The sequence below is a fragment of the Lepidochelys olivacea genome (genome assembly GCF_965140295.1).
Source record: "Lepidochelys olivacea isolate rLepOli2 genome assembly, chromosome: 1".
NCBI classification, from domain to species: Eukaryota; Metazoa; Chordata; order Testudines; family Cheloniidae; genus Lepidochelys; species Lepidochelys olivacea.
In genome coordinates, this window is record NC_140411.1 from 130558406 (window position 1) to 130570644 (window position 12239).

Sequence of the window (12239 nt, forward strand, 5' to 3'; positions counted from 1 at the left end):
CTGCTGCTAGCATCAGCAGCCAGAGCCTGGATTCTATTATGGGTATGTCAATACTGCACAGTTAGTGGGACTCAAGTCATCTGACCCTGGGTTAGAGAACCCAGGGCTTGAGCAACTGCACCGATTTTAAAACCTACATTAAAATTTTTCTAACCCAGGCTCTGCTGTCCACACTGCAGCTCATAGACCTGAAATAAACCATACTCCAGATTCCCGAAACACCCTCCCAAAATGTGGCCTGTCTATCCCTTTGACCATGGTGTACTTTGGGAAAACTTGACAGTCCACCCTGCACATTACAGGAAGTTTGAACAGCCTGCCAACACAGCCTGCCAAGGATTCGTTTTGGTCTGTGCATTCCCAGCAATCAAAGCCAGTAACATGGAGGAGGAGACTTCTGAAGATTTTCTCTTGCTTGTGCTTTCACTTCTACATCAGAAAATGGGCACAGCTTCTGTGAGACTCTCGTGGACATTTCAGCAGCATTTTTTGACCCACCAAAGGCGCCTGATAGAGTTTGTGATGGATCAGGAGGAGAAGGACACGGATATGGCAGACTCACACTGGCTGAAGCTGGTCATGTCACTCGGTACAGCTACTGAGGCTCCCTGCATAGACTGGCACTTCTGGAGCAGGTCCACGAGCACAGACGGGTGGGATCACATCATCAGGCAGACCTAGGATGACCAGCAGTGGGTCCAGAACTTTTGCATGAAGAAAGCTACATTGCTGGAACTTGGTGAATTGCTTGCCCAACCCTCCTTGTCCAGAAGCATATTGCTGTAACCATCTGAAAGCTGGCTACCCCAGGCTGCTACAGGTCTGTTGACAACCACTTTGGTGTTGGAAAGTCATCTGTAGCTGAGGTTTCTGATGTAAACTGCAAAGGATACTACTCCATTGCTGTGCAGGATCTAGTGGATCACAGAGCATGATTTATGAATGTCTACATGGATATCACTGGGAAAGTTCATGATGACAGAGTTTTTTTTTGCCAACCAGGAGTCTACATTCATGGACAGGCTAGGACACTAGTCACATCAAATGACATTGGCATAAGAGGAGTTACTATCCTCATTCTCTTTTCCGTTCCTTTCCCATTTGCTGTGCACTTAGTGCTGGAGGAAGGGAGTAGAGGCATCCATGGGGATGGGGTCAGTATGGAGAACTACATGGGGCAAAGTTGTGCTGCCCAGCGACTCATGGAGCCCAATTGCATGACCCAACCAGCCATGAAGTTTTTTTCAAAGGTGTTTCTAGGCTTCGTCACAGGGTACCATTCAGGGGATTCAGGCTGTGGCATGGGTGATGCAGCAGGAACCGGCACACTTGCAGCCATTAGTGGCATCAGCCATGCAAACAGTTCTTTCTGCTGAGCTCTGGCCTCCTCCCTTAGCAGCTGTTTCTGTTCCAGGCACCATGAAGCAAGTGCCTGCTCCTGCACAGAAACCTTGTCCTCAAGCTGTGAGGTGCAGCTAGGCTCAGACTTTGTTCTTGCCTCTCAGCATGCCTTTTCTCCAGCTGCTGAGTCCCTTGTGGGCTCTGGCATGACTGCATCTCTTGCACCATCTCTGGCAGGATGTGTCCCTTATTGAGTATACAGACAGAAGCATTTTTGTAACAATGTTGGGAGAAATAGTGCTCTAGTATAGTACAGTCCTAAAATATGCCTCACAGATTAAATATGAAGGGCAAAGAATCAGACCCTCAAATGGTGTATACTGGCATGGCTTCACTGACTTCATTTACATCCACTCACTTCCATGCAGCTGTGCCAATTTACACCAGCTGAATATCTGGCCCAGAGAGGCATTCAAGGGTTTAGCTGTCACAGCACAGTTATACTCACTCCTTCTAATGGGTTTTATTACTGGATGGGAAAGGAAGAGGAAATAAGATCTGGAGCAAGGAAATGGAATTGAAAATGCATCACATAATCTATAAGTGCAAAGAGTGCATCTGAGAGAGCAATTCAGCTTACCACATTTATTCCCTTCGTATTTCCCAGGCCGATCTTCCATATCAGATGCGACCATTTCTGAAGTGTGGGAAGCTGGTGATAGAATTGCTGGAAGGGAACTCAAATTGAGCAGTTTAGGAGTAGTGCTCAATTTTACAGTCACCTTACTTCTACTCATATCTCTTTTTACATAAAGCACAGGTAGCACAGGGTGCATTTTTCTTGCTAGGAGAAATAAAATCCCAATCGTCGGAGGTGTAATACCTCACCCACCTTGTCTCTCTAATATCCTGGGACTAACACGGCTATAGGGAGCTTCACACAGTCACCTGAGATAACCTTCCTGACTTCACGCTAGACAGAACCCTCCAGGAAATTCCCTCTGGTCTTTTGCTGAGGAGCAGTGCTGTTGCTTCTATTTGCTCCCTGTCTTGAGCTCTTTTTAATGCCAGTGCTAATGATGGGCTAGATCTTTATCTGGTGTGAATTGACATAGCTCCACTCTAATCAATGGAACTACATGATTTCCAGCAACTGAAGATCCGGCTCGATATCTTCATAAGTATGGGATGAGAGGAGAAAAGAGGTGGATTAAAATCTTCTCAACAGGAGTATAAATAGAATGGTCTCATCAAATGCATGCACTCCTGAGATGAAAAGTGGCATAACTGGCCGGAATTATGCTTGCTTCAAACTCCGCATGATTCATTATAAAGCAGATACAGGGAACTTGCCTCATTTTTTCTAAGTCACAAAATAATTTTCATATTCTATGAATACATCTTATTTTGAAAATGATAAACAGTAATTTAAACGTTTCAACTAAACAATGGACTTAAATACCATGGGGGGAAAATGTGCAGCAGCGATGCAGTGAATAAGCAGATTGCCGTGCGTGCTATGGTCACGCTGATATCTGTGTTGGCTGGCTGAATGCCCCTTGGTGGAGGAAAATTTGCTGGTGATTTGTGTCACCACAGTTCCCATCCAGGCAAACTCCCCACTGCCCAGAGTCATGCTCAGGGTTTACATCAGCTGTAGTGTAGTAGCCTGAGTATATAATAGGCACAAGAGAGGGCTGTGATGTACATCGAAGGAAATTAACTGTGATCTTTGTAAAAGCACACATGCAAGTTTCTCTTTCATAAAGACATCAAATTTCTTCCTGTGAAAAATGTTATGAGTGTATCCAGAAACCATCGTGAATGTTTTTACCAGGTCACAAAGGTATAAGAAAAACTTCATATTTTCTCCAAAATGGTTGTTACAGTCTAGTTTGAAAATACATTTTGAAAACAATAATAATAACAATTAATAATTAATTAATAATAGTTATAATAATACATTACACCCAGAAGATATATTAAATCCCTCTCAGAATTGAAAGCTGATTAACAAGATTAATTGTTAGAATTGCACAAATCCATTATGGTGAACCATCTCCAAATTTTCTTTGATATTCATTATGTCTCCTAAACTAACATGAAAATAGTAGGACATATTTTGTGGCAGATTGCAACTTTCGTTGGACTTCAAGCCAAATGCATGTTTAGAGGCAGAAATGTTAAGATAAAGCTTTCATCTAATGTGATTGCCTTGTGGGGGTGAATAGGAAATATCTTATTCAGGGAAGAAAGAAAAACAGATTGGTGCTATGGGAGACCTGAAGGGATAACAATGATCTCTGTGAGAAGGAAATAACTCACAGGCAGCCAAATTTGTTTTTTGTTAAAATATCATTAGAGAGAAAATCAATATGATACAATCCATTGATGAAGTGAGTTTGGACTAGGGTGTGGGATTCCAAGGAAATCAAAAAGTGCCAGCTGAGAGGACCAATGAAAACCTGAGAGATATGGGCAGAGTTCATCAGATAGTTTCCTTAAAGATGGTTTGAATGAAATAAGGGCCAAATCAAGCAACTGGATGTGCATGCATGAACCTCCATTGACTTCAGTGGGAGTCTCAGGGTAGGTCTACACAGCAGTTAAACAACCATGACTGGCCCATGTCAGCTGATTCCGGCTCATGGGGTTTGTGCTATTGGGCTGTAAAACTGGTGTAAAAATTCAGGCTAGCCCGAGCTCTGGGACCCTGTGTCAGGGGAGATTCTCAGAGCCCAGACTCCAGCCTGTGCTGGAACATCTACACCACAATTTCCTGAGCCAGAGCCAGCTGACATGAGCCAACCATGAGTGTTTAATTGCTGTGTACACATACTCTATGAGAGCACAGATAAAGTTGAAGGATGTTCAAGGAGAGCTGTTCCTAACTCTGGCTGCAATCCAGCAAATAAATGTGTTTTTTTTTTTCTTTAGGCCCTGATCCTGCAAAGAATGTGCATGTGCATAACTTTAAACAAGTGAGTAGTATTTCAAGAGGGATTTAGGTATTTAGAAATCTAAATCCCATTGATTGTCGATGGGATCTAGACTTTAAGTATCTATGCAGCTGAATAGATGTTTGGACTCGCAGGATCCCAAAGCCCAGGCTCCAGCCTGAGCCAGAACTTCTACACTGCAATTTTATAGCCTTGCAACTTGAGTCCAAGTCAGCTGTTGTGGGTCAGCCATGGGTGTTTTATTGCACTGTAGATATACCTTAAGTCCCTTTTGAAAATGAGATTTAGGCTCCTAAATCAGTTAGATGTCATGACGCTGAGCACAGCAACACATAAATACCTTTAATAATCTGGACCTAAGTGTTTTCCTGGGTCAGAGTATTAGGGAATGTCACTTAAACCACCACAGAAGCACAGCTGCAGTGCTGTACCTACGCCGCTGCAGCATTTCAGTGTAGACACTACCTATGCCAATGGGAGGGGTTCTCCCGTCCGTGTAGGTAATCCACCTCCCCAGGGGGTGGCAGCTACATCGATGGAACATTCTTCTGTTGACCTAGTGCTGTCTACACTGGGGGGTTAGGCCGGCATATCTGCGTTTCTCAGCAGTGTGGATTTTTCATATCCCTCAGAGACACAGCTATGCCAGTGTAAGTTCCCAGCTTACACCAGCCCCCTGATAGCTGTGCAAAAGGCAGCTGCCCCAATCACCTTTGGAGCACTATAATTGAGGAAGGTGGAAAGGCCCAGATCCACAAAGGCAGGTAAAGCCAAGATTTAAGCACCACTGTGATATATAACACCTCCTGAAGGCTGCTGCCTAACCATGTGTAGATACTTCCAATTTTTGCTATAAAAGATCCCTAGCTATCTATGTTTCTGCCTCCGGGTTTGTGCAGTGTGACCTCAGTCTAGGAGCCCTCTTGCCTATCTCACATGTAAGCCCTAGTGTAATCCACAAGTTGGGAGAAGATAGAGTCTCCTTCTCCTATTTTACCCAAAAGACCTGATCTGATAGTCATGCTCAGAGGCTGCCTAACTCTGCACAAATCAACCAGGATGAAGAGGCACTGAGTTCTCTTATAACGTTCAGTCCAGTGTTTAGGACATTCTTCCAGACTGTGAGAGATCCAACTTTAGTTCCCCCTGTGACGTTATTGACATGAACTGTGACCTTATAGATCAGGGTCAGCAACCTATGGCCCGTGTGCAAAAGACAGCACGCGAGCCAATTTTTAATGGCACGCTGCTGTCTTCTGGGCCCCGGCAGACAGCAGCGTGCCATTAAAATTCCTGCCTGGCCCGGCCCGCTCTTTTCTGCCCACCGCTCTCTCCTTGCAGGGCAGGTAAGCTTCCCCCTCCCCCCGCCTCTTCCCCCAGTGTGCCAGGTTCCTGCCCCTCCTTCTCTCCCTCCCTGAGGCCGATCAGCTGACGGCCCTTGCTACGGAGGGGAGAGGGAAGAGCAGAACCACAGCGCGCTCTCTGCTCCGGGGACCTTGGGGAGGGGGGTGGAATCATGGCATATCCCCTCCAGCCCCCTGCCGTGAGCTGCTCAGGGCAGGGGAATGGCAGCACCCCCACGATCCCAGCCCACACTCCCAGCCCTCTGCCCTGACCCCTGCACCCCCTCACACATCCCCAGCCCTCTGCCCTGACCCTGAACCCCCCCACACCCTCCATCCCTCTGCCCTGACCCATGCACCCCCCTACACACCCCCAGCCCTCTGCTCTGACCCCTGCACCCTGACTCCACCACCTCCCCCCACATACTCAGCCCCCTGCCCTGACTCCTGCACCCTCCTCACAGACACCCAGCCCCGTGCCCTGAGCACCAAATGGAAGCTCCTGCACACACACACCCCACATTCCCACCTGCATCCCTCACACCAAATGGGAGCTGCCCAGGTAAGCGCTCTACACCCAAACCTCCTGCCCCAACCCTGAGCCCCCTCCCTCATTCTAGCTCCTGGCCAGGCCCTGCATCCCAACCTGCTTCTTCACCCCCAGCCTGGTCTCAGCACACTCCAACCCTCATCTCAGTGCAGAGAGCAGCAGAGAATGGCTAGAACCAGGGAGAAGACAGGTACCTACTTCAGGTGGACAGGACCGGGACCCCAGACCAGCAGCGGGCTGAGCGGGGCCGGCAGCTGGGACCCTGGCTGGCAGGAGCTGGCAGACGGAACCCCAGACAGGCAGCGGACTGAGAGGCAGCGGGCTGAGCTGCTCAGCCCAGTGCTGGTCTGGGGTGCCGGCGGCTGGCCCCGCTCAGCCCACTGCTGGTCTGGGGTTCTGGCTGCCAGCCCCTTGCCAGCCGGGGTCCCGGCCGCAGGCCCCGCTCAGCCTGCTGCCGGCCTAGGTGAACGGAACCCCAGGCCGGCAATGGGCTGAGTGGGACAGCGGTGTAAGATCAGCATTTTAATTTAATTTTAAATTAAGCTTCTTAAAAATTTCGAAAACCTTGTTTACATACGACAATAGTTTAGTTATATAATATATAGACTTATAGAGCGAGACCGTCTAAAAAACGTTAAAATGTATTATTGGCACACAAACCTTAAATTAAAGTGAATAAATGAAGACTCGGCACACCACTTCTAAAAGGTTGCTGACCCCTGGTATAGATCATTGTTGCAACCAAGGCCCTATAGTTGCACCAAATCTTGTACAAAGAAGGTCAAGAAAGGTGTCTATAGAAAGGTTGTAATTTGCTGGTTATGATTATGCTGTCTGCGTGTATCATTTTTGTATCTGAAGTTATGAATATTGGCTGTGTACTTGTATCTCAATATGTTTGATTCTAAGTAGCCTCAGTGAAGCATCTGGTCAGCTTCTTGAGAAAGGACTATTTTCAGTAAGTGCCCAAACAAGAAACACCTAACTGACAATGAACTTTGGGAGATGCCAATCCACATCTGAGCTTTCCTGGGAATGTTCAAATTAACATGTAAACAATGGCGTTGGCCTGCAAAAAGCTGAATCATTCATGGACATGTGACTTGCCCAGGTGGCTACAAACTCTATCTTGTTGCTGTGATTTTGCACAGGAGAACAACGGGGTTTCCACCCACAGGAGCAAGAATATAAAAGGTCCTGGAAACCCCTCCATTTTGTCTTCAGCTGGCTCAAGACATGGCCTTTTCACCCCCAAGAGATGCCTGGAAGAAACTGGAACAAAGGACAGTAACTACAGGGCTGTGTGTGATTGCTGGATCCAGACTAGGAAGGAGTCCAGTTTATGAAAGAAGCTTATTGGAACATCTCTAAGGGTGAGATTTACCTGTCTGCAGTTTCTTAATGTATTAGGCTTAGACTTGCGTGTTTTGTTTCATTTTGCTTGGTAACTTATTTTGTTCTGTCTGTTATTACTTGGAACCACTTAAATCCTACTTTTTATCCTTTCTCTGGAGCATCTGATATTGACCAGTGTCAGAGATAGGATATTAGACTAGAGGATACAGACATGTTAGTCTGTATCTGCAAAAAGAAAAGGAGTACTTGTGGCACCTTAGAGACTAACAAATTTATTTGAGCATAAGCTTTTGTGAGCTCACTTCATCTGATGCATTCAGTGGATGTTACAATAAAAGGAAATTTGGCCACAGATATTTCACAGCCTGATCTGAAGAGTATTGAAGTCAATTAAAAGAATCTCACAATGGAAAGCATGGACCTTATAGGGGAATCAGAGTACTTCTGTATGCACAGCTGGAAGGAAAGAAATAATATTTTGAAAGAACATATCGACAAATAAATAAGGTTGGAGCACAGTTTCAAAAATCAAATATAGGGATGGGAAAAATATCTTTTTACCAATAGACAGGAGGATTACATAATACAATTGTATTCAATAAAATACAATACAAGAGAATCCATTGGTAGATTGCATTCACACATAATAAAATTAAACACAGCATTTGGAAAAGTTAAAGATTGACGCCTCCTAATTTACACAAATACATATTGTCAGTTCTTGCCCTCCTTTTTCATAAACAATTTCTGAAAACAAAAAAAAAGCCATTTTGTAAAGTGATAAAACATTGTGGTCCTTACTGTAAATTGTCTTCCAACAGTAGGTTATATCCAGCATTAATAATTAGTAGTATTTGTATTGATTTACTAGATCTATCAGGGCACGGATATCCCCAACAGAAAAATCAGAGGCAGCTGTTTTGTAGATACATATCTGAGTGCCAAATATACTCATACTTGTATATTTATTTATAATGGTTTTATAAAGTACACCTGTCCAAAGTACAAGACACATGTAAAACACAATGTGAAATACAATCCCCATGTGGTGCTTCTGTAGCTTAAAAAAAAACCTAACAAACTAGGCCCCAGTGTTGCCAACAGTCATGCATGTGCTTAACCTGATCGGACTACTTGTATGTAAAATCTGGTACAAGTGTAATTTTCAGAGCTGGGGCCTAACACTGAACAAGAAAAAACAACCTGGAAGATAAAGTAAATAAGCCAAAAAACTAGAAGCTTAACTGGCCAGAAAACACAACTTGATAAAAAGTAGTAAAAGAGGGTGGGAACTTCTAGAATAGTGGACACTTTGTATCATATTCAAATATTCATTACTGAAGTGAAATTTTCATGATGGAGACAGGAAAATAAAGATAACCTGCTAATAGAGGTAGCAGAAAGTAGGCTGTGGGTACAGTGGACATAGTGTTCTGAACACACCTATGTAGCTGAAGATCTCTGGATTTTTCATTACAGGGCTTTTTACACCTTTCTCTGGACCATCTGATATTGACCAGTGTCAGAAATAGGATATTAGACTAGAGGGAACATTGACTTGATCAGCTATGCCAATCCTGTATTACCAAGAGCATGGAAGATCCAGGAGACTAGTACATGCAGTTTCATACTTGCAGAATCCCATATAATTTCCTCAAAGGTCTCATGGTGGAGCCACATTTTAATAATATCTTCTCGCTTTGAGAAGTGGTAAGTGAAATGCACTGATAATCACGTTGTCCTCCAATATTGGCCCCACTTCTATATACCACCATTGTACTTCACGTTGGATGACTATTTGTTATTTCAACTCATTCTTGAAAAGTATATAATATTTTATCAGACTACTTTTTCAAATGACAGTGTTCAAAAATGCATGCAAACCAGACAAAGCGCACACCAGATGGTCTGGAACATTAAAGATTTAGATACACTACAAGTTTGAACTGTTCATAAATAGAAGAAAACACAGGGACAACTGCCAAAGATGCCAAGTATCAGAGGGGTAGCCATGTTAGTCTGAATACACAAAAACAACAAGGAGTGCCTAAATAAATCTGTTAGTCTTTAAGGTGCCACCGGTCTTCTCATTGTTTTTGCCAAAGATGGAAAATGTAGTTAGTTTCTACCATCATTTGTGATTTTTTTTTTTTTTTGGTGGTGATTTGATTGATAGAGGGAACATGTGGAGAGGAGAACATGGATCAGTGAATGTGAAGAGAAGTCTACTTTGCAAGATATAATTGAAATCTATCATATTGTAGTCTCCTCACTTAAGCATGGGATTTTGAAGTAGTCTGTTTTCCTGAGCTTACCTGACAACCTCAAATATCTCTTGCTTTCTATATATCGATTTTCCAGTGGAATTGTCATTTCAATTGATAAATTCATGAGACATGGAGTAAAGATGTACTCCTTGTTTATCTAAAGCGACTCCATTTTGACCATCAGTCTCCTCCATGCAGAGACAAGTATTATGGAAATGAAGGAGGAAATAGTCTTAAAAAGAGAGAAAATAGGCAAGGAAGGAATGACACGTAAAAAGTAAATTAACAGAAATGGAGAAGAAGGTAATGCATTTTTTTAAAATTATTTTTAGTATTTTGGATTTATTTAAATCAGAGCTGTTGAGTTTTTATTTTCTTTAATTGTCTTCTTTGTAGTGTGCTTGGTGGCTCATGGGAAAGGAAATGGATATTGCATACTACTTATGTAGTGCTATATGTGTGATATATAAAGAGAAAGATCCAGCTTAAAGGACATAGTCTATGTAGGTAAAAATGATGCATGTAAAATTAGTTATTATAATAAAAGAAGATAGAAGGACATTGAAGGGGAGTTCAACATAGGAAGGCTTTGCAGATTAGGTGAATTTTACAGAGTAACTTGAAGGGCATATGAGGGTATTTATCTTATGGGAGGCTATTCCACACATAGGGGATGGCATGGAAAAGACAGAAGAGAAAAAAAAAACAGTTCCCTTCACCCATAGACTTCTATTTCAAATTCATTTCAGGTCAAGAGTAACAGTTCAGGGATTTATGTTGATAGTCACAGTCTGGCTTCCAATCTGGAAACTGAACCCTCTTGTCAAGGTTCCTTCCCCAGTCTGAACTCTAGGGTACAGATGTGGGGACCTGCATGAAAACCTCCAAAGCTTATTTTTACCAGCTTAGGTTAAAACTTCTCCAAGGTACAAACTATTTTACCTTTTGCCCTTGGACTTTCGCTGCCACCAGCAAACGTCTAACCGGTATTATTATTAGGAAAAAGTCCGTTTGGAAACTTCTTTCCTGCCCCCAAATCCTCACAAATGTTACCCCCCACACACTTTCTGGGGAAGGTTTGGTAAAAATGCTCACCATTTTGCAGAGGTGAAAACAGACCCAAACCCTTGGATCTTAAGAACAATGAAAAAGCATTCAGTTTCTTAAAAGAAGAATTTTAATAGAAGAAAAAGTAAAAAGAATCACCTCTGTAAAATCAGGATGGTAAATACCTTACAGGGTAATTAGATTCAAAACATAGAGAACCCTCTAGGCAAAACCTTAAGTTACAAAAAGACACAAAAAGCAGGAATACCCATTCCATTCAGCACAGCTTATTTTCTCAGCCATTCAAAGAAATCAGAATCTAACGCATATCTAGCTAGATTACTTACTAAATTCTAAGACTCCATTCCTGTTCTGTCCCCAGCAAAAGCATCACATAGACGAGAGAGAGAGGCTTTTTTTCTCTCCCTCCTCCCAGCTTTTGAAAGTATCTTGTCTCCTCATTGGTTATTTTGGTCAGGTGCCAGCGAGGTTATCCTAGCTTCTTAACCCTTTACAGGTGAAAGGGTTTTTCCTCTGGCTAGGAGGGATTTTAAAGGTGTTTACCCTTCCCTTTATATTTATGACACCTCTCCTTTGTCCCCCTATTAGATATCTTCCTGAAGAAAGACAGCCTTTGGAATACTACTGTGAATGTTTCTGTTTACATAAAGCAACCTCACCAAGAATAGAGCTCATATTATAGTACTGTCGAAACAATGCACACAATTAAAGTTCTTGTATTTTTATTTTAGATACTGCAACAAGGTGTTTGGTGCACAGTAATTGACTGGCTGGCTAAATAATCCCTTCTAAACTGGAACCAAACTGTCAGGCTTCCTGGAAGCTTTTGCAGAGAATTAAATGCACATGGTGATTACTTCTATATTTTGTCCCACACCCATGAAAGCTGGTCTTCCATGGCAGTGTCAGGGCCCAATGGTACAATAATTTAAAGGATCTTGTAATCCTGTTCTCTCTGTTCAGTCAGTGGGGCCAGGTGCTCAGCTGGCTGCAAACTGGTAAAGTTCTATTAAAGTCTGTGGAATGTTACTACTTACAGAGGATCTGAATAAACAAGTCCCCAGTCTTAAGTGTTATCATTTTTTCATCTTTTATATCTACTGAAAAATTCACACAAAACAATTAATCTATTTTTTTTAGGTTTAATGTCAAAATGTTCTATGGAATTACTTAGTATATAGAGTTTTACAGTTGTTGGGTTTTTTTTTTAAATGACTTCCCTGTATATGGGGTGTTGTTTGCTTGTTTGGGCACGGTTGTTTGGGGTTTGTTTTAATTGGGTAGATCCTCCCTCCAACCTAGAAATCAAGCAATTGATTGTGTACTAGGGAGGTCTGCAGGGGGCTGGCTTTCT

The 12239-nt window shown here is 43.0% G+C and overlaps 2 long non-coding RNA genes across 2 annotated transcripts in view; one reads left to right on the top strand and one right to left on the bottom strand.

Annotated features, from left to right (window-relative positions):
* Positions 1-11267, bottom strand: part of LOC311528684 — a 49026-nt gene extending 37759 nt beyond the window's left edge. The window contains exon 1 of the long non-coding RNA XR_014713666.1: positions 11212-11267. This is a non-coding gene — a long non-coding RNA (uncharacterized lncRNA). The remainder of the gene's footprint in view (positions 1-11211) is intronic.
* On the top strand, positions 5530-11955 carry LOC311528681. The gene is made up of 4 exons (XR_014713664.1): positions 5530-5647; positions 7346-7567; positions 10016-10120; positions 11617-11955. It is a non-coding gene; the product is annotated as an uncharacterized lncRNA (long non-coding RNA).
* Positions 11956-12239: the final 284 nt, after the last annotated feature.